Source organism: Tupaia chinensis, unplaced genomic scaffold (assembly GCF_000334495.1).
Source record: "Tupaia chinensis unplaced genomic scaffold, TupChi_1.0 Scaffold000074_1, whole genome shotgun sequence".
Taxonomy (NCBI): domain Eukaryota; kingdom Metazoa; phylum Chordata; class Mammalia; order Scandentia; family Tupaiidae; genus Tupaia; species Tupaia belangeri.
Genome location: NW_006159534.1, coordinates 7514951 through 7537097, shown reverse-complemented (window position 1 = coordinate 7537097; position 22147 = coordinate 7514951). Strand labels below are relative to the sequence as shown.

The following is a 22147-nucleotide window of genomic DNA, read 5'->3' as shown; positions in this document are numbered from 1 at the left end:
TGTGGAGACCTTTCCAGTTAATTAACAGAGGGATACGAGCATCAGATTGAAAGCACCGCATCAGCTCAATCTCTTCTGGCTTTCCAGCGAGTCTTGAGGAATCAGTGCACACAATCCCCCGGGAAGGTTTCCTAAAGCAGAGGTGGGCAGGCTGTCACAGAACAGACGTGTTTAAACCATATTTTCCAGACAATCACACACCACCAATAAATCCTGCTTATGAAATTCTTTGCCCAGGTCCTGATCCGGTGAGGGGTAGCGATTTCTATTTACTCTCAGTGTTTTGTTTTAAATCTGCTTAGAAAAACACTGGAGGAAAGGAGGGGAAAATGGTTATAGTCAAATTATCAGAAGTGACAGCTGCCTTAACAGCTATCACATTTGTTGACCTTGTCTTCCTTTTTGGTTTAAGTTGGGTCAATCAGAAAACTAATAAAATAATTGTACCCAGGTGTCACACATAGTCACAGAGTAAAACAATATTCTTAATAGCAACAATAGTATTCTCAGGGCAGGGGTTGGGGAATAAAACAAAACAGTTTCAGAAGGACCAACCACAAAAATAACCCTGATCATTTCTGGAAGCTGGCTGCGGGAAAGGAAAAGGCCTCACGAGGCACTGCTTTCTCAAGGGAAAAAAAGTACATATGAGTTTTGATTCCAAATGTGTCCTTTAAATATTTTATTATTAAATGTCCACTAGAAAATTAGCTTAAGACTTGAATAAGAATTCATTAGTACAGCAAAGTACATCAAAGTATTGCCCTTTTCAGAGCAAAAAAAAAAAAAAAATAGAAATTTAATATTGGAAAAGCAGAAGGTATGTACTCTATTCCGAAAAAGAATTCACTTCAGACAAATGCAGTCTGGGTCCCATACGTGCTGTTCTGACAAAACTGTTTTTATTAACTTTCCTGTCATCTTTCAGTCCCTAGATGCACTGGGCACATTCAAATGCATATTACCATTTGTCTTCTGTAAGTGCTGACATGTTAATCACACCCTTACAGAAACTCTTGACTCCTGCTAGCTCTTTCCAATTCTTTCAAAGGCTAATTTTTCTGAATATTGGCATATCCCAGAGTTCTGTGTTCCATACCTTATTCTTTTCACTTTATGACCTAATATTTCTACCAGACAAACATATATATGCCTGCATCTTCAACTTCACAGTTTCCTACCTTCCTAAAAGACATAACCACATACATCCCCATTTGACAGGTGTAAAACCAAACTCTTATCAATTCCACCTCAAATCTACAACCAGCTTCTCTTGTTGAGATATGTTGAGATAGGGTACCACCATTTCTCCCTCCACCTGACAAGGTCAGAAATCTAAAAATCAATCTAGACTCCTACCTTATCCACCGCCGGCATACCCTTTTCCAGACAAAAAAAAAAAAAAATAGAAATTTAATATTGGAAAAGCAGAAGGTATGTACTCTATTCCGAAAAAGAATTCACTTCAGACAAATGCAGTCTGGGTCCCATACGTGCTGTTCTGACAAAACTGTTTTTATTAACTTTCCTGTCATCTTTCAGTCCCTAGATGCACTGGGCACATTCAAATGCATATTACCATTTGTCTTCTGTAAGTGCTGACATGTTAATCACACCCTTACAGAAACTCTTGACTCCTGCTAGCTCTTTCCAATTCTTTCAAAGGCTAATTTTTCTGAATATTGGCATATCCCAGAGTTCTGTGTTCCATACCTTATTCTTTTCACTTTATGACCTAATATTTCTACCAGACAAACATATATATGCCTGCATCTTCAACTTCACAGTTTCCTACCTTCCTAAAAGACATAACCACATACATCCCCATTTGACAGGTGTAAAACCAAACTCTTATCAATTCCACCTCAAATCTACAACCAGCTTCTCTTGTTGAGATATGTTGAGATAGGGTACCACCATTTCTCCCTCCACCTGACAAGGTCAGAAATCTAAAAATCAATCTAGACTCCTACCTTATCCACCGCCGGCATACTCTGATCTGACATGAAGTCCAGCCAAAACTGTATTGGGTTGTCAGGAAAGTCATGAAGCATTTTTGCATAGAAAAGCAGAGCAAAATACGTCATGACTTTCCTGGTGACCTAATAGCTCTTCTGTATCTGTATCCTCCTAACTTCTATCATCAGTCTTAGTTATATGTTATATCTTGTGTAGATCAAGGCAAACAATTCCTAACGGGTCTCCCAGTATCTAGTCCAATGATTCTCAAAGTGTGTTCCTTGGCCAGCAGGCACCATCATGACCTAAGAAATTATGAAAAATACAAGTTTTGGGGTCTTATCACCACCTCCTAATCAGAAAATCTAAGACTAGCAATTCAATAGGAAATAGCAAATGGTTCAAAGATGGCCTCAGAAACTTTAACCGAAACCTGGAAAATACAGAATCAACAAATGTGAAATCTACAAAATTAGAACATATAATCAGGAAAAAGAATAATTTTGAGTCTACCTAAAGTTACATCAAATTCAGCTGCTTTTCTTAATATGGTTATTATCTCAGACTTCCATAGGAGACAGGACTATGTAGAGGTTCTAAAAATGGATTCTATAAAATAAAGCAGTATCTCTCAAACTTTAAGTACACCTCAATCATCTGGGATCTTTTTAAAATGCAGTTCTTGACTCGTAAGTCTGGATGGTGCTAAGGTTCTCTGTTTTTCACAGGCTCCCTGGTGATTCTGGTACACAGATCATGAGGTTCTAAGAGTTTCCTCCTCACTTTCTAATGTGTCCTAGAACACACTCTAAACCTAATGATGTGTCCTACTCCAACTCTAAAATCTCAGTGTCTTCACCTCGAAAACAGTAACAGTGGGCCAGTGGAGGCAAGTTTGTTAAGGGGGCTGGATTCCACACAACCAACTGTTTGGTTTGGGTCCCAGACCCACTGGCTTGAAAAACGTGCAGGGCACCTGTGCACATGAGCCCAAAATTCCAGGAGGAAAATGAAGGAGAAGGGATTTCAGTGCGACCATCTCCCCTGAGGGGTGTTTTCTCATGTTCTCTCTATCTCTCTGTGTTTCTCTGGCAAGTACACGCACCCTATGGCAAATTAAAAATAAATAAATAAAATGAAAATAACAACATACTCTCAAAAGCTGTAGTGGATACTTAGCATAACACACCTGATATGCTTAGCAATATGCTGAACACATGTTTATTGCAACAAAAGATAGCTATAAAAAGTTTACAGGAGGACATTTCAAATGATTTTTCAAAAATAAAATGTTTGGCCCCTTCTAAAGTTGATTCACTCAGTCCACTGAAATACCAATTCATATATTTATACCAAGGGATAAAAAAAACATAGATTAATCACAAAGTTTGACTCTCTAAGGGAGAGTTAATTTCTTTTAAAAATGCTGACATTTATTAACTCAGAGTAGTTTTCGGTGGTTACAAATGATTTCTCCATTTAAATTCTCTTCTCTGACATTCTATCTTACCAATGACACATCTGCTTTGACCAGGTATAACATTTGGCCACGGAAGAGAATAAAACCAAGATGTATGAAAAACCAAACTTTCAGGACCCTAGTATACTTAACATAATTGATAAACTAACCCAGTACTGATAATTCATAGAAGTATGTATGATGATGAAAGCAGGAAGAATAATAGGAAGGTATTCACACATACTTTTGTAGATCACTGACTTATTTTTCTGTATTGATTAAATCCCATTGCCTGGTTAACAGTACATAGAAATTTCCAACAATGAAAGTCCCAAACTAGTATACAATAATTACATTAATAGGTACTGTAAAGATTAAGGTCAAATGCAAACTTACACTAGAAATACTAAAAAAGAAAAAAAAGCAATTTTCACCAACTTGAGTCTTGCTTTCTCAACTTCAACTCTATTCTGCAAAAATACACAATGAAATGACCAAGCCCAGTCCTAGTCTCCACTTTGCCTCTTTCTCCCAATGACCATTCTCCAACCCTTCCATCCTGACAAAGTGAAGCAGATAGAACATGGGTATGTTTAAACAGAGCCACAAGGTACAACAGATCAGGCTATGTTCTCAGGGAAGGAATGTCTTTCCCTAATTCTAACAAGGATCCCTTATAGTTTAGCTGCAATTCAATTCCAGCTCCACCAATGGCATACCCTCAGAGTCCTGACCTGTCAAGTGGAGGACATACTTCACAATGGTCCATGTGAGTATTACTGCAGATGTGACATGGTGCACCTACTCAAATGTGAGTGGCCAGTTACTGCCAGACTATAGACTGTATGTTCCCTGTCCATGAAGAGTTATGTATGTACAGAAATTAATAGCAAGTGTCAGAAACACTCATAATTTCCAAAGGGCACAGGAGCTCACCTGAGATAAAAAGACAAAGAGAAAGAGTAACAAATTCCCTAATGGACGTGGACACAGCTCAATTCCTTCTCCATTTCTCCATTGGAGATCTGGGGCATGCACATGCCTGGCATGTTGTTTAAGCTGCCGGGGCCAGGACTGGAACCACAGTTGGCCACAGAGGCTCTGTCTCCTTTCACCTCCAATGCAACAGGGGCAGGCTCTGCTAGAAATTTAGAGCAATCTGGTGGAGTCATGTTTTGCTCACTGAATTCAGATGTGTATGTTGTTTTGAGAATTTTTTCTAATTTTATTTTTCTAGTACTCTATACGTATTACATTTTATGAAGTTATCAGAATGAGATGAATTCAGGATTTACAAACTGGTCTTGCACTAAATCGATGTGAGAGGCCTTTGTACAAAGCAGTTCCCCAGGCACAAAGAAAGTTCCGGGGAGCAGGACCAGCATGGTCACGGAAACCTTGACTCATGATTCCCAGGCTTTCCCTCTATGGCTTCAGATTGAAGCTAGAAGCAGAATTCTCGGTGGGTTCCCAATACTCCTCACATGAAAGGCCATTCTACTTTCCTGTCTGCAGTCGGTAACATTGTAGGCAAAGCTTCAGATTTAATATTAAAGTATTGTAAGTCAGATGATACCCCTAAAATGAGTCCAAAAATATTAATGTGATGAAACCAAGGCATATGATGTAAAATAACTCATTTGGGAATTATTCGACAACATTTTAATCTTCTTCTTCTTTTTTTTTTTTAATTGTGCCAAAGGGCACATGTACTTGTCAGAAAGAGACAAGGAGACTGGGAGTGGAGGTTGGGGGAGGGAGGGGTACAGCAGCCCACATAGAGTATGGTCATGCTGCAGTCCCTTCTCCTCCATTTCTCCATCTTGTTAGGATGTAGGGTATGCATGCACACGTGTTCAGCATGTTTTTCAAGCCACCAGGGCCAGGACTGAAACTGCAGAGCCAGCCATGTGGGATCTGGCTCCCTTAACCACTAGGCCACAGGGCAAGCTCCAACATTTTATCTTAAAGAAAAAACAATTAAAGATAATAATTTGACTGTATTAAGTGAAGTTTTCCTTTTTTACCTCTTAGAAATGTACACAGAAAAAAAAAACTTAAGTGTTAAAAAAAAATACTTTAAAGAAACAATTACTCTTCAGAAATGTATGTCAATCTTTTTCAAAGATTCATAACAATAAGGAGTAACTCAAGCTCCACATTAAAATAAAATAAAAGCTATGTAGTATCTTTTTCTTAAAATAAAGAGTATCTAAATCTAACATGACAGTATAATAACCCCTTTTCCCCACCACAGCCTATTTTGCTCTGAGTGATAGCCCAAAAACCATCACAGGAGTGGGCAGTGAAGCCAGCCAGCAAATGGAGTACTGAAATTACATTTATAGGGCGAGAAAAACTATCTTCCAATTTGCTCTTTACACATCTGCCCACCAGTGGTTAGACTGGTAGACGGCTCGTGGGGCATGTGTCTGTTTTGCGACATTTTACCCATTCCAGTCATCTGCACGGTGCACGCAGGGGTGTACAAACTATGTGGTGGTGAGGGTTTCTGCCTTATTTCCACATGCAAAGTAGCCTGGCTTCCTCTGCCTGGACATTCAGATGGCTGTGCTGCGTCCACCTCCCATACCAGCTACTGGGAAAGTCAGTGTAAGCCCTGTCAGAGTGTCTTCGGCAGCAGGTCCTAATAATTATTTATCCTTTGGGGATTTTATTTTTTTCAGTATCAATAAACCCTCTATCCATTTCAGTTTGAATTTGAGTCGTACAATCTATGTATATTCTCTTCCTCCCTTTGTAGTGCCCCGTTACCCTTTTGTTTTAAAAAATGTTCTGTGGTTTTGTACAAGACAAGACTTAGCCTCGGGTATTTTTTGCTGAAGCTTTAATGCTTTGTAAATAAAATTGGGTGCTTATTTTAAAAATTAATATTTAACCTAGAAATCTCAGATCACATAGAAAGTCAAGTATTTAGGGAAGGAAAGAAAGGCCCCTTAGTGCCTATTCACCAGCTTTATCTCCTAAGGGTGGTCAAAGAACAAAACAGCACAGTATTAATTCATGATACACATATGTAAACATTAATGCCTAACATAACCCACAAATAAGATTAAGAGAAAAAAAATTTTTTTAGTGAGAGAGATTTTTGGTATAGGGCACATGCACTCTCCAGAGAGATAGAGAGAGACAGAAAGCAAGGATCACCCCCTTGGGATGGGGGGTGGTGGCCACACCATAATCCTTTCTCCCCCATTCTCCTCTCAGGATTTAAGGTATGCATGCACAGTCCCTGGCATGAGTTTTAAGCCACCGGGTCTGGGACTCAAACCATGGTCTACTATGTGGCAGTCTAGCGAGGTAACCATTACACCATCTGCTGGTCCCAAAATTAGAGAGAAATTTTTAATGAAATCCTCAATGGTAGACGGCAAACAACAGGCTAATGACAATGTTATAAAGAAAGGAATGGGCTGGCCCATGGCCTGGTGGTTAGGGCGGCTGAATCCCACATGGTCTATAGTACAGTCTAGTTCTGGACCCAGCAACCTGAAAGACGTGCTAGGCATGTGTGCACATGTGCCTAAAATCCCAAAAGTGGGGAATGATGGAGAAAGGATTGTGCTGTCACCATCCCTCATGGGGGTTGCTTTACGAAGCTTTTCCTCTGTCTCTCTCTCTATCTCTGTTTCACTCTCTCCAGTGTGTACATGTGTCCTCTGGCAAACTTAAAAAAAAAAAAGAAAGAATAAAACAAAAGATTGTCAACTAATTCTCTAGAACTACACTGTTTGATACAGAACAACTAACCATTGTGGCTAATTGGGCACCTGAAATGTACATGAACTTTAAAATTTTGGTTTTATAAGAACCAGCAGATAGTATGGTGGTTAAGGCACTGGAATCCCACATGGCAGTCCACAGTTCAAATCCCAGACCCAGAGGCTTGAAAATCATACCAGGCACATAGGCCTGCATGTCCCAAATCCCTAGAGGAGAATGGAGAAGGGATTGTAGTGTGGCCATCCCTTTGGGGGTGATTTCTCACTTTCCCTTTTGCTGTCTCTCTCTGCCAAGTGTAGCACCCTGTGACAAAAACCTAAAAGAAAATAAAATTATTTTCTTTAATGGAAAGTCCCTCTATTTTTTTATACTGATTCTATGTCCAAATAACAATATTTTGGATATTCTGTGTGATATGTAACATCAACATCAATTTCGCCTGTTTCCTTATCCTTTTTTGTACATGGCTACCAGAAAATTTTAAATTGCCTATCACAAAGTATTATAACAACGAATGGCTGAAAAAATATTTGTTACCTTGAGTTAATCAATACACATTGTATCCTTGTACTGATAAATCACGTTGGACCCCCACAAATATGTACAATTATTATATGTCAATAAATTAAAAATAAAATGAAATGGCATAAGTGGCAGGCATTGTATTCTTACTAGGTAATACTAAAAAAAAATCTGGTAACTTCAGACCAACTACCCAACCCATTTAGCCTGAATCCAGATTTTTTTTTTTTCTTAAACTTTAAAAAGATAAAGAAAGGGACCAGCAGGTGGCATGGTGATTAAGGTGTTGGATTTCCACATGGCTGACCATGGTTCAAGTCCTGGACACAGCAACTTGAAAATCACAGCAGGCATATATGTGTGCATAGCCAAAATTGCAGGAGGAGAGGGAGGAGAAAGAATTGTGGTGTGGCCATCCCCCCTGGGGGGTGGGGGTGATTTCTCACTTTTCCTCTCTTTGTATCTCTGTCTCTCTGTAATCTGGTAAGTGTACACACCTTATGACAAAAACAACAAAACAAAACAAAATGAAAAAGTTGAGAAAACAAAAAGATAGCATCTGGGTCAAAGGGTTCTTAGCCCTGCGTATGCCTCACTTTAGAGTCAATAAAAAAACTACAAGCCAAAGTTGTTCCCTATCAGATAGCATAGCAAGTCAGAAATATACTTGATGTACAATGCAAAAAAGATGCCAGAATATGAGGTCCCTGGTCAAATTTGGGGAGATTCTCCTTCCTACTACATCAAAACACTCTAGAAAATAAAACCCTATACATTCAAATCCCTTACCTTTTAGCCTGAATTTGACCTTGCTATTAATCAAATGTGGTTCATATTACTGGCTGATTCCAAAACTAATCTAAATAAAACTATTGATTAAGATTAAAATTAAAATAATTTTTACTATTTATAGAAATAATACCTAATCATTTTTATGTCAATTTCCTCATAAAAATAGAAAGCAATCCATAATACCATTCCTCAGATATAATCATTATAGACAGCTTCATAAACATATTTCCCCACCTTTAGTAGAATTTCTACTAGATCTCTCCTGAAATATTTCCTTCTGTGACAAGCCAAATTCCCTTGTAGAACAATCCATTTGATCTCAGGCTCTGGGTGAAGCCTGATGTTGGAATGCCATAAATCTTGGTCAAAAGCTTGACATGGGCCAGCAGGTGGCCTGGTGGTTAAGGCGCTGGACTACTACATGGCTGACCATGGTTTGAGTCCTGGTCCTGGCAGCTTGCTTTCTCTTTCTCTCTTTCTCTGGTGAGTACATGTGCCCTATAGCAAATTAAATAATAATAATAATTAATAAATAAAAGTAAATAATTTTTTTTAAAGTTTTTGACATGTTCAAAAGTCATCTCTCTCTCCTTGTACTTCTTGACCCCTCCATTTTTTTTCTCCTGCCTGATTCTTATTCTTTTTACAATATTATTTCACTCTTTTCTCTTCCTGCCTCAGGCAACAATAGTTTCAGTTTCTTTAGCTAGTTAGTTCTCTAATTATTTCTCTAGATTCTCTCATCTCTGCTTCCTAGGTCTTACCTACTTTTTTTTTTCTTAAGTTTTGCCAGAGTGTGTGCACACTGACTAGAGAGAGAGAGAGAGAGAGAGAGAGAGAGAGAGAGAGAAAGCACCCCTCAAGGGGAAAGATCACGCCACAATCCCTTCTCTTCCATCCCTCTTTTTTTATAGGATTTTGGGCATGCACACACACACACACATGCCCAGTGAGTTTTTCAAGCTGTCATACTGGGACATGGGTAGGCCATGTGGAATCCAACCACCTTAACCCCAGGCCACTGGCTGGCATTCTCTTGCTCTTTTGTAAGTAATTAAAACCACATGTAAATATTAATCAGTCAATGACCGTGTTAGTTGTTAATTCAGAACTTAAAAAAAATATATATTTTTTATATATATCACGCAAAGTACTTGATAATTAAGATTATCCATGAAAAGACTCTACATTAAATATTCCATACAGATGGCATGAAGTTTCTTACAGTTTCCCACATACTAAAGAGAGAAATAAATAATTTACCTACAGTCACAAAAGTGTTGTTTTCTAATTCCTAGTCGGGGGGGATACCCTTCTTCTGAAACAGCACAGCATGGCCTTATTGGAATCCTGATATTAGATTAGAGGGATAAATGGCCAGATCCAATAAGGCAAATACTTCCGTGAGTAAGATAAGATAAGAACAGTTAACTATATAGATTAGGTAAAGGCAAATCACAAAGCAGACCGCACACAAATATTAGAGCACGCGGCAGCATATCAAGTGGTACACAATGCACTCAAGGCGGAACCAATGCAAAAAGCAACCAAGAACACCCTAACTAGGGAGTAACAGAAAATATGAGCAAATATGAAATTGCAAAACAAGCTGAATAATAGACTTAAGAATGGAAAAGAACTGCAGCCGAGATCAATTCTGAGAATCAAGATTTCCAGTGATCTGATCTGTGTGGCAGGAGGAGATCTATATTTCAGGCCATGTCTTAAGTTAGCAGTTGGGACCAGCAGTTAGCGTAATGGCTATGTTGCTGGACTCCCATGTAGCTGACTGTGGTTCGAGTCCCGGACCCGGTGGCTTAAACTCACACCCGGCACATGTGTGTGCGTGCCCAAGATCCTGAGAAGAGAATGGAAGAGAAGGGATTGCAGTGTGGCGATCCCACCTTGTGTGTGTGGGGGGTGATTTCTTGCATTCTATCTCCCTGTTTTTCTCTGTCTTTCTGGTAAGCACACGCGCCCTGTACCAAAAACCTCTACAAAAAAAAAAAAAAAATTTAACAGTCATATAACTTGGGATAAGCTCCTTAGCCTGTAGCTCTCAATTGTCCCATCTGAAGTATACAGTAAATAATCCAGGGACCAGCAGTTAGCATAATGGCTATGTCGCTGGACTCCCATGTAGTCGACCACAGTTCAAGTCCCGGACCCGGTGGCCTAAAACTCACGCCGGGCGCGTGTGCGTGCGTGCCCAAGATCCCAAGAGGAGAATGGAGGAGAAGGGATTGCGGCGTGACCATCCCCCCTGGGGGGTAATTTCTTGCTTTCTGTCTCTCTGTCTCTCTCTGTCTGGCTGGCGAGCGCACGCGCCCTATAGCAAAAATCTCTTCAAAAAAATAAAAAATAAATAATCCATATGTGGCACCAGCAGATGGCATAATAGTTACCTCACTGGACTCCCAAATAGTCGACCACAGTTCGAGTCCCGGACCCGGTAGCTTAAAACACACTGGGTGTATGTGCATGTGTGACCAAAATCCAAACAGGAGAATAGAGATAAAGGGATTGTGGTGTGGACATCCCTCCTGGGCGGCAATTTCTCACTTTCTGTCTGTCTGTCTCTCTCTGGTGAGCACACATACCCTATAGAAAAAGTCTTCTTAAAAAGAAAAAAAATAATCATCATCCATATGCAATTTCTCTATAATTTCAGATAACATGTAAAAAAAATTTTTTGAGAGATTTTTTACTATATGACATGCACAATCGCCACAGAGACAGAGACAGAAAGCAAGAAATGACAACCCCCCTCCCCCCCGCCCTGGGGAATGGCCACACCACAATCCCTTCCTCTCCATTCTCCTCTTGGAATCTTGGGCACACATGCACACATGCCCAGTGTGAGTTTAAGCTACTGGGCTTGGGACTTAAACCACAGTTGACTATTTGGGAACCCAGCGATGTAACCATTATGCCATCTGCTGGTCCCAACATGCAAAATATTTTTAAAATATAAAACTTCTTGCAAATGCCAGTGTTGATGTTATGTTTAGTAATCTAACTAGTAGGAATTGTGTTTTATAGTGCTATAAAAGAACTTGAGCTCATTCCAACAGAAGCAATGACAGAAGGTGATAAGGAACAAACATCTAGAATTAAGAGAGAGAACAATTCACACATTGGCTAATTTCTAACCTCTTGGGAATTTATCAAGTGCTGTTTCTCTAAGAACTATTTATACACACTGCTGATCAGACTATAATGTTAATTTGGATTCCATTTTCTTACTTTGGAAAGAAACTCATCTCTAGATGTTTGACACAATTAGAATCTGAACTCAGGAAACTTCTCTGAACTGCCTGCTGCTATTTCATGAAAACAGCAGACATCATCAGTCTCAACTAGTTTACACTCAAAGGTGAAGAGTGCTTATAGGGGATTTTGTACAGCAAGAGATTATCAGGATTTTTTTCTGTCCACAACCAAGGAGAAATGTAATCTTACTTTACTACTACCTTCTCCTACTCACTGTTCAGCCTCAGGGCTGGGAGGCTGAACTCAGTGGCATCCCACAGCACTCCAAGGTACCACAGACTACAGAAGGTCTCAACCCTGGCCACGCCCAGGAGTGAGAATCTCAGGCCATCTGGTTGGCCTGGACAATCCTCTCTCCTTGGGCAGCCTAGGCACACTCTCAGAAATAAGGCAGGCACAGTCTGCTAATAGTGAGATAACATTTGACTCTTTTCACTAAAGAAGAACATAAGACCAGCAGGTGGCATGGTAGTAAAGGTGCTGGACTCCCATAAAGCCAACTGCAGTTCAAGTCCTGGATCTGGTGACTTGCTTCCTCACTTTCTCATCTCTCTCTGGTGAGCACATATACCCTATAGCAAACTTAATAATAACTAAAATAAATAACTTTTTTAAAAAATAACATAAAAGTCAACCTTAGTTCCTGCCTTTATTCTCATTTAGTCCATGAATCCTAATACCAGGCTCCTAATTCCACATTCCAGGTTGTTCCAACAAAGGGCTTCAAACATGTGCTTAACTATGTGTTATAGTCTTACTTAATATTGTAGGACATCTCAACAAACAAAAACTATTATCCACCTGCCTCACCATTGTTTCTTGGTAAAAATGTCTCTCTCTAAATGTCAGCAGGTGGCATGGTAGTGATTGTGCTGAACTCCCACACGGACATGGTTTGAGTCCCAGACCTGGTGGCTTGAAAATCACAACACTCCCATAAAGCCAACTGCAGTTCAAGTCCTGGATCTGGTGACTTGCTTCCTCACTTTCTCATCTCTCTCTGGTGAGCACATATACCCTATAGCAAACTTAATAATAACTAAAATAAATAACTTTTTTAAAAAATAACATAAAAGTCAACCTTAGTTCCTGCCTTTATTCTCATTTAGTCCATGAATCCTAATACCAGGCTCCTAATTCCACATTCCAGGTTGTTCCAACAAAGGGCTTCAAACATGTGCTTAACTATGTGTTATAGTCTTACTTAATATTGTAGGACATCTCAACAAACAAAAACTATTATCCACCTGCCTCACCATTGTTTCTTGGTAAAAATGTCTCTCTCTAAATGTCAGCAGGTGGCATGGTAGTGATTGTGCTGAACTCCCACACGGACATGGTTTGAGTCCCAGACCTGGTGGCTTGAAAATCACAACGGGTGCATGTACATGTGTGCTCAAAATCCTGAGAGGAGACTAGAGAGAAGGGACTGTGGTATGGTCATCCCCCTGGAGAGTTATTTCTCACTTTTCTTCTCTCTGTTTCTCTGACTCTCTGACTCTCTGCTGAGTTTATACACCTTATGGCAAAAACTTTAAAAACAAACAAAAGCAAAAACAAAAAAAACCTCCCTCTACCATCTTTTTCCATTTAATATACCATAATAAATCATTGGCGCTAAGTCAGAAGTCTGATAAAAAAGATGTGTCATTTTTTAAAAAGCAAATGCATGTTACATAAAAGTGATCTGATCAACTCTGATGTATGTGTCCCACACAGTTTTGAGAAAGGTACACTAACCTAGAGAGAACAATACCTACCTACCCCACAAAATCAGTCACATTCACCCAGTCAATGGCTTGATTCTTCTCTCAGAATGCAAATCATTGACAAAGAGGAGTAGCACCACTGGCCTGTCCCATGTATAGTCCGGCTGAATGTATGTTCTCACAGCTTGATGCATAGAACAGATTCAAATCACATCTACCAAAACGACAGTAACTATTAATAGTATGTGCTGATTCAAAGAAGAAAACAGTGTTCAGTATGGAAAATTGCTGAAATTGCATGCCCAAAATCCCAGAGGGAAGAAGTGGAGGAGAAGGGATTGCAGTGTGACCATGTCCCATGGGGACGCTTGTGCTCACTCTCTTCTCTCTCTCTTTCTCTTTCTCTCTCTCTCTCTCTCTCTCTCTCTCTCTGTGTATGTGTGTGTGTGTGTGTGTGTGTGTCTCCCTGACAAGCACATATGTCCTCTGGGAAATTATTTAAAATAATTTGAAACTCATTCATTAATTTATGTTAACTTCTGTTTTTAAATAAAACCAATGCATTTAGAATGACCTAAATCCCCCAAGTTTTCTTAAGTATAACCAATTTAAAAAAAAAAATGCCAAAAGTCCCCAAACTGATGAAGTATAAAAAATGGTATTGGAGATACGTTTTAATTCTAATAGGTTGCATTTCCAAGATTCATATTATGCTTTTAAAAATTACAGTAATAGGGCCAGCAAGTGACATGGTGGTTAAAACTGGACCCTCACATGGCCAACCACAGTTTGAGTCCTGGACTTTTCTTACTTTCTCTTTCTTTCTTTTTCTCTGTCTCTCTGGTGATCACATATGCCTTATAGCAAACTTAATAATAAAAAAATTTTTAAATACAGTAATATGCAATAAAAGTTTAAATAAGTATCACTAGGCTCTTATACTAAAATAATTTCCTAATTAAAATCAATCATCGTAAATGTCTATCCTTCTCCACTTTGTAAAACACAAAGAAAACACGCAGAGGTGTTCAAATTCCTTGAATTTAAATATACAATCTTCTTTCATATTCTTTGAACACAGCCTTTGCCAGTCTAGCCAGTTTTATCATGTAGAATGTGTGCAAGGTGTAATCTGGCCCTTCACATTTGTAATCAGAAAGCAGTATTTCATTTACCTAATTCTATACAAGGCATCTGCTCTCCCATTTCTTTCTGCAGGATTCTATCTAAAAATCTGTTTCCAGATATGGGTCCTATCTACAATTTTCATGTGTTTTTAGGCTTTCAGATTCAGAGGTAACCATTATAAGCTAAGATTAAAATTTAAGTATCAGAAGACCATTAAATTGTGAGTACAACATCTAATATTTCATGATATTGCCAGAAATGTCTGGACATCAAATACGTGCCTATAAAATAACAATATCAGCCTCTTACTTCATATTTCAGAATTACATCAATAGGAGATGTTAATTGTCATGATGAAAGTCATGATACGGGTAATATAATAAAGTTAATGACAACCACAAAGGAATAAAAGACTCTTATGGAGACGATTTGCACATTTATTATTAGCTTATAGGAATTATATATTGGGAGAATATTATGTGGCACATAATGAATTAAGGGCTTTGTATTATCCATTCCTATAATTGCTGCAACAAATCTCAAGTTATTATTATTATTATTATTTGGCTATAAGGCACATGCCCTCGTGGTAGGGGTTGGGGGGAGAAAGTAAATGAGAAATCAACCCCCAGGGAGGATGGCCATATCTCAATCCCTTTTCCTCCATCCTCCTCTCAGGATTTTGGGAACATGCCTGGCATGTTTATCAATTTGCCAGGTGCAGTACTCAAACCGTGCAGCCACCTATGTGGGCTCCAGCAGCCTTGACCACCAAAACACCTGCTAAACCAAGGTAGGTACTATTCATATTTCATAGCTGAAGTGATTTACTCAAGGTCACAGATCAACCTAGTGGTAGAGCCAGGACTCCACTCAAAAAAAAAAAAAAAAAAAAAAAAAAAGCACCCGATGTTTGTTTTTCTTTCCCAAAAAAAAAAAAAAAAAAAAAAAAAAAGCTCCTGAGTTTGTTTTTGTTTTTAATTTCCAGAAGGCCCATGTGCTGGTCAGAGGTAGGGGGAGTGAGAGAGAGAGAGACTACAACCCCCCAGTGGGGTGTGACCATGCCACAATCCTTTTTCCTCCATTTCTCCATCCTGTCAGGATTTCAAGAACCACATGCACATGCACCCAGCATGTTTTTCAGGCCACTGAAGCCAGGACTTGAACCCCAGTCACTCACATAGGATATGGATTCTCATGCACAGGGCTTAACTTACGGTGCTATGGGGCCAACCCTAGAGTTGACACTCTGGACCACTATCCTGCAGCAGCCTTAAATTTCAATATGGAATGCACACATCTGCCAAGGAAATTCACACACCATGCCTTATTTTCCCCACCACTTTCTTAATATCGTGTTATCACACACAATTAATATGGACCAACATAACAAATAGAATAAATTATTTTTTAAATTGTTAACTAAAAAGTTAACCTTAAATAATATCCATCTGAATATTATGCCTTACGCATTACTCAATTTCAAGGAAATTATGAAAAATAAACAAAAATCAAAGTAATTGCCTTCCTTTGTAGTTATAATGAGGACATAAAAATACCAGTGATAAATTTAATGAAAATTTTTATAGGAAAGAAGTTAAATATTCTGGAGAGAAATGACCATCCAGCATACACTGCTGAACAGAATCATGTAAGAAACTTCATGATTCAGTCAGTGGTTATTCAGTTTCTAGACTATTCAGGCATTCTGCTGCTTCTTGTGCTCTCCAGCCACTAGCATGAAAGTTTCTTTTTTGGCCCTTACATTGAGACAAAACTTGATTTCTGGCTCTATGCAGGGTGTACTGGTGCTTTTAGCTCCATGAAGATACAAAGGTGGAAACTATATTTGATCCTGTCCCACAGAGAAAGACATTTTCAGATTTCTTGCAGGTCTACAATCTTTAATTTTGGAAAAGACATACTGACTAAGCAATTGGCTGATTTTCCAAAGACCTCCTAGAGTTTAGAAGTAGGAGAAAGATAAACCTTGACTTGTCAGTTGAACTAATTTACGATGCTCATCTTTAGAGAATATGTTTCAATATGTGATTTTAGTCTTTACAGACCAATAACCTTCTTTCTAATGAAATCCTTTTCAGGAATCGTATATTTCTCATTTTTTTCCTCTCTTCAACAATTCCATTTAAAGAAACTCATCATAGTCTACCAAATAATTCTATCATGGGCTCATTCAATAACAGCCAAATCATTTATTAACCGTATTCCGTAAGAATAGGAATCTATTGCCAAGTCTCAAATCAGTGTTTTACTGTTCAATAAATAATCATTCTAAAGTGGCTAATATTTAGACATCTTAGTTTTAAAAATATTGTTATTAGGGTCAGCAGATGGTACAGAGGTTGAGGCAGCTAATTCCCTCATGGCGGATTGCATGGTTCAAGTCCCAGACACAGCGGCTTGAGAAAAACACCAGGCATGTATGCCTACATGTCCAGAGTCCCAAGAAGAGAAAGGAGGAGAAGGGATTGCAGTGTGACCATCCCTCTGGAGGATGATTTCTCATTTTCTCTCTCTGGCAAGCACATGCACCCTATAGCAAAAACTAAACAAATAAAATAAATTGTTATTGAAGTATAACTATAGTAATAAAGTGAACAGAACTTAAGTGTATAGTTAACTTGTTGTTTATGTACATAGACTTTTTTGTATCCCTCAGATCACTCTACAAAATACTATCATCACCCCGAAGACTCCACTCATACCTCCTTTCTACCAATACGCCCTTCCCCTAAAAGTCTCATTCTTTTATTACCACCCATTACTCTTGCCTATTCTTGAACTTCATGTTAATAGATACCAACTGTTTATTCTGGCTTTTGTCTATGAAATCCATTCATATTATTGAGTATACCAGTAGACTGTTGTTTTTCATTGCTATGTACTATTCCACTATGTAGTTATACCACCATTTAGTCTTCCACTCTAATACTAACAGATATTTGGGAAGATAGGTTTCCAGCTTAGAGATATTACAAATAGTGCCACTATAAGCACTCTTATACACATCTTTATGTACATATGAACTCATTTCTCTTGGATATACACACATAGTAGCAAAATAGCTCCAAGCACAATTGTGTCATAAGTTATATATATTTAACTTCAGTATTTACTACCAAGTAGTTTTCCAAAGTAACTGCACTTGTTTGGAATTTTGATTGCCAACTAATATAATGAACAAATAAAACTTCATCCTTTTCAAAAATTTTCTTAAATATTTATAAACATCATTATGATAAAATTATTAAATATATCGAAACAAAATCACAGGAGTAAATATGTCACTCAGGAGCCTATAAACCAGGTAAATGTCATGGAAAGCTGTTACACATGTGAATGATTTCCAATGCCACATCTACAGAATACACACGCAAGATGGATAGATACACTAAGTTAGTTAGTAATTCATAAAGTAAGTTAATGCCTTTACCCCTGATCATTGGCTGAGTACCTGGAAACAGTGAATACAGGGATACACAGTGCTAAACATATTTCAACTGAGTATAAATAGAACTAATGAGCAAATATCTAATGGATAGCTAAATCACGTCAATTATTGCTCCTAAGTGCTCCATAAATCAGTCCTTCCCTTTCAGTCATCACTGCCTTTATTTGAACATACTATTCCCCAGAACACCAAAGTCTGTTTTGTTAAGGTGCTGGTTAAAAGTAATTTTAATTATCTATAAGTATATAAGCATCCCTGGAAATATTATGGCAAATGTTTATGGGTTAGAGTTTTCAACCAGTTCATTCAGCTTTACCACTAAGATCGATGGGCAATGTGTCCATAGAAAACAACTGAAGCCAGGTCTAAATTCTAAGGAGGCAAAAATGGTCTTTTAAAAGATTCACTTGGTAGTCAAATACAAGCAGTTCTAGAATCAGATGGTATTTGAGGTTAGAGTGTTTTTTTTCTCTAAGTTCAGCCTCGTTCTCTTGAGTTTAGGCAACAAGCAGGCAAAGAATTTTACATATCCTCTGCAATTCTACATATATAACTAAGTTCTGATCTCTTTCAAAGCCTAGCCTTATTCTGCAATCTCCCTACCCTGCCCTCCAAAACACTAAACCCAGCAGTTAACATGTAGATGGTATTCAACAAACTATCATGGAATGAATTAATGCCACATGGACCCTCTGATGATCTCACTACCACTAAGAACTTCACCATGACTCAAACCGAAGGAAAGCTGTGTCCCATTCTGTAAGTGATTCCATCCTAAGTGAAAAAGGACAGCTGGGGGATTTAATTAGCATGTTTCTAAAAATCAAAAGAAGGGAAAGATACTAAAAATTCAGGATGATAAACAAAATGCATAATTGTAAATCCACAAGGTAAGAAATTATCATGGGCAGGACCCAGATGCATCAAATCACATGATCTGGGCCAATGGGTGAGGTAGGGGCACCAGTAGCTGATATGCATTGCTTAGCCAACATTGACCTAAACAACATTGACCTTGTAAAAATGCCTGAACGTTTTCTAAGTTGGTGGCAATTCATCTGACTATATCTGTTAACTATATGTTTGGGAATCATCAACAGAGATGGTCAGCAGTCAAGTAAATAAACTCTTATGAAGATAAATCATAACCCTAGCATTCAAATGATCTTTTTGTTTTATGAGACCAGAGGTAGAAATATGGCCTAAGAACCCAAAATCAAAATCCTAGGCTCTCATACCACTGTTCCCAGATATTCAAGAATATCACATTCTCCCTATCTTTAGGGACTGTAGGTATCAGTAAAAGCAATATGAGAATATACTAAAAACACAGAAAGAAACAACCATTCAACTTTCTGAAGGCACTTCAATGAAAAGTTAAACCCAAAGTACAAAACAAATGGAAAATAAATCCCCTCAAAAAAGTTCAACTTCTATATGGCCTTGTCAAGGAGCCTAGAGATTTAAAAACATATCTTTAAGGCTGAGAATGGACCCATACCTTAGGTTACCCTACTATGTCACATGCCTGAAATAGGCAGGCAAGGACCTAGTCAGATTCACTAAAGCCAAAATATTCCATCCTGAAAAGAATAAATGGTGGGAACCAGCAGTTAGCGTAATGGCTATGTCGCTGGACTCCCACGTAGTCGACCGCGGTTCGTGTCCCGGACCCGGTGGCTTAAAAAAACTCACGCCGGGCCCGTATGCGTGCATGCCCAAGATCCCGAGAGGAGAATGGAGGAGAAGGGATTGCGGTGTGACCATCCCCCCTGGGGGGTGATTTCTCGCTTTCTGTCTCTATGTCTCTCTCTGTCTGTCTGGCGAGCGCACGCGCCCTACAGTGAAAATCTCTCAAAAAAAAAAAAAAAAGAAATAAATGGTGCTGATGAGGGAGGTAGGGGGAAGGGGAGGCGGCATCCATTTTCAGGTAATCACCTGAAAGAAAATTACCTTTCTACTCTTTCTACCAATAGAACCAAGAAAATGCAAAGAGTAATGTTCTGGGGGGGAAAAAAGCCATAACTTGTCACTGCTTGGGAAGCTGGAAGCTATATGAGAGACCTGAGTTTGAAACCTAGCCACTGAACATGCTGGATGTGGGTGCAGTTGTATGTGGTTGTAATCCCAGCTAACCAGGAGACTGGAACAGAAGGCTCCCAACAGAGCAAGACAGTGTGGAAAACACCTGTCTCTGTCTCTGTCTCTTTTTCTCTCCCTCTCTTATAAAGGAAAAAAAAATCCATAACTCTCAGAAGAATCTCACATTTCAATTTTCACAGTAGATCACTCATGGACTAAACTTGCTAGAGCATGAATCATGGGACCACGTCATTTATGTCCATCTCCACAATAAGTACAAGGTAAATATATACCAAAAACAATCTCCTGGTGGCCAGGAGGTGAGCTCACAGACACAAAAGCTCAAGTATTAAATACTACAGATGTGGGAACCAGCAGTTAGCATAATGACTGTCGCTGGACTCCCACATAATCGACCGTGGTTCGCGTCCCGGACCCGGTGGCTTAAAACTCACGCCGGGCGCGTGTGCGTGCGTGCCCAAGATCCTGAGAGGAGAATGGAGGAGAAGGGATTGCAGCGTGACCATCCCCCCTTGGGGGTGATTTCTCGCTTTCTGTCTCTATGTCTCTGTCTGTCTGTCTGGCAAGTGCACACGCCCTATAGTGAAAACCTCTAAAAAAAAATAAAAATAAAAAAATAAAAAGAAACATACTACAGATGCATAAATAAAATAAGTCAATAATCAAGAGTGACAAAGAAATTACCAGACTTTCTGGTAGGATTCTTTCTAGCATACCAGCTTTGATATTGAGGGAGAAGAAAGAAAATAAAAATGGATCCTTATTCTCAGAGGTTCTGACTTCTACCATCTGAAGACAGGAAAAGTTTGAGGTTTATGCCCTTTACCAAGATGCGAGATCACACAATTCATAAATCAAAAGCTAATCTAAATGAAAGGAGTCTTTTAAAGGAAAAGCAAATGAGTAGCATGGCAATTTCAACTTCATTGAAGACTGATTTATTGACCTAAAAGTCCCTCAAGGAGAGTGGGAGAGGGGAAGAGTACAGGAAGGGAAATTTTGGAAAATATGGAAAAGTAAGACATTTGTGTTACACAGATATGGTTTGTTGCCTGTTGGTGATGTTGTGTATAGTAGTCTCAACTCGTCTGTTGTGTGACATATATCATGTTGGGTAAACTCTCTTTACAAACTAAGGATGTAAAAGGATGACATACAGGCACTGTTTCTCAACTCACTTATGAAGATACCCTGGGTCAGAAAGAATCATCTTTGATTTATTGTAACATCCCAGGCCTCCTTCTTTTCACATTTTGGAATGAAAGGCAAACTAGTCTAAAGTAGAAACAGTAAAGAGAATAATTTTAGTTTGTATGACTGGTTTATTAAAACATGAATGGAGAAATTAAGTTGGTCAAGAACAGAATATCCCCTTGGTTTCCTCAGGATCCCAGAGAATACAGGAAGTTATTCTCATTTTATTCAATCTAATTATAACTAAGCTGCTGGTAAGTTAATACACGTTCTTGTTTGGGTGACTATAGGAAGTTTTTACACATCTTTTAAAGCAGAAGTCATGTGATTATTGTCCAACATCAAAAGTTACAAGCATGATATATGTCTCTTTGTGGTAGAAAAGAAACAGACATGCAAACTCAGATCAGATGGGGGCTTAGAGAGACAAAAATTGGCATCTTCACATACAATGCTCAGGTGCACTCACCCTTCCAAGGCCTGTTTCCCTTTCTTCTACAATGGGTTTTCCCTTTTCTGGAAGATCTTACACCCTTGATATCTTCTCCGACAGAAGTTCTGCCCAGTGTGTATAATTTCTTTGCCCCTTCTCACCTTTCTCTCCTCTTTTCAGGGGTCATCGGGAAGAAGGTAAGAATCATGGCGAGGGTAGGGGGGATGAGTGTCACCTGAGGAGGTTGTTAATGCAAAAAAAATTCAATAATTTGTTCGAATTTTTTCTGCCTTTCTTTTTTCTACTTTGTAACCCTAGAAAATCCAGCTGGCACAATAGGATAAAGGAAAGTCTGAGTG

The 22147-nt window shown here is 38.8% G+C and overlaps 1 protein-coding gene across 1 annotated transcript in view; it reads right to left on the bottom strand.

Moving 5' to 3' along the window:
• Nucleotides 1–22147, bottom strand: part of FMN2 (formin 2) — a 407588-nt gene that overhangs the window by 200295 nt on the left and 185146 nt on the right.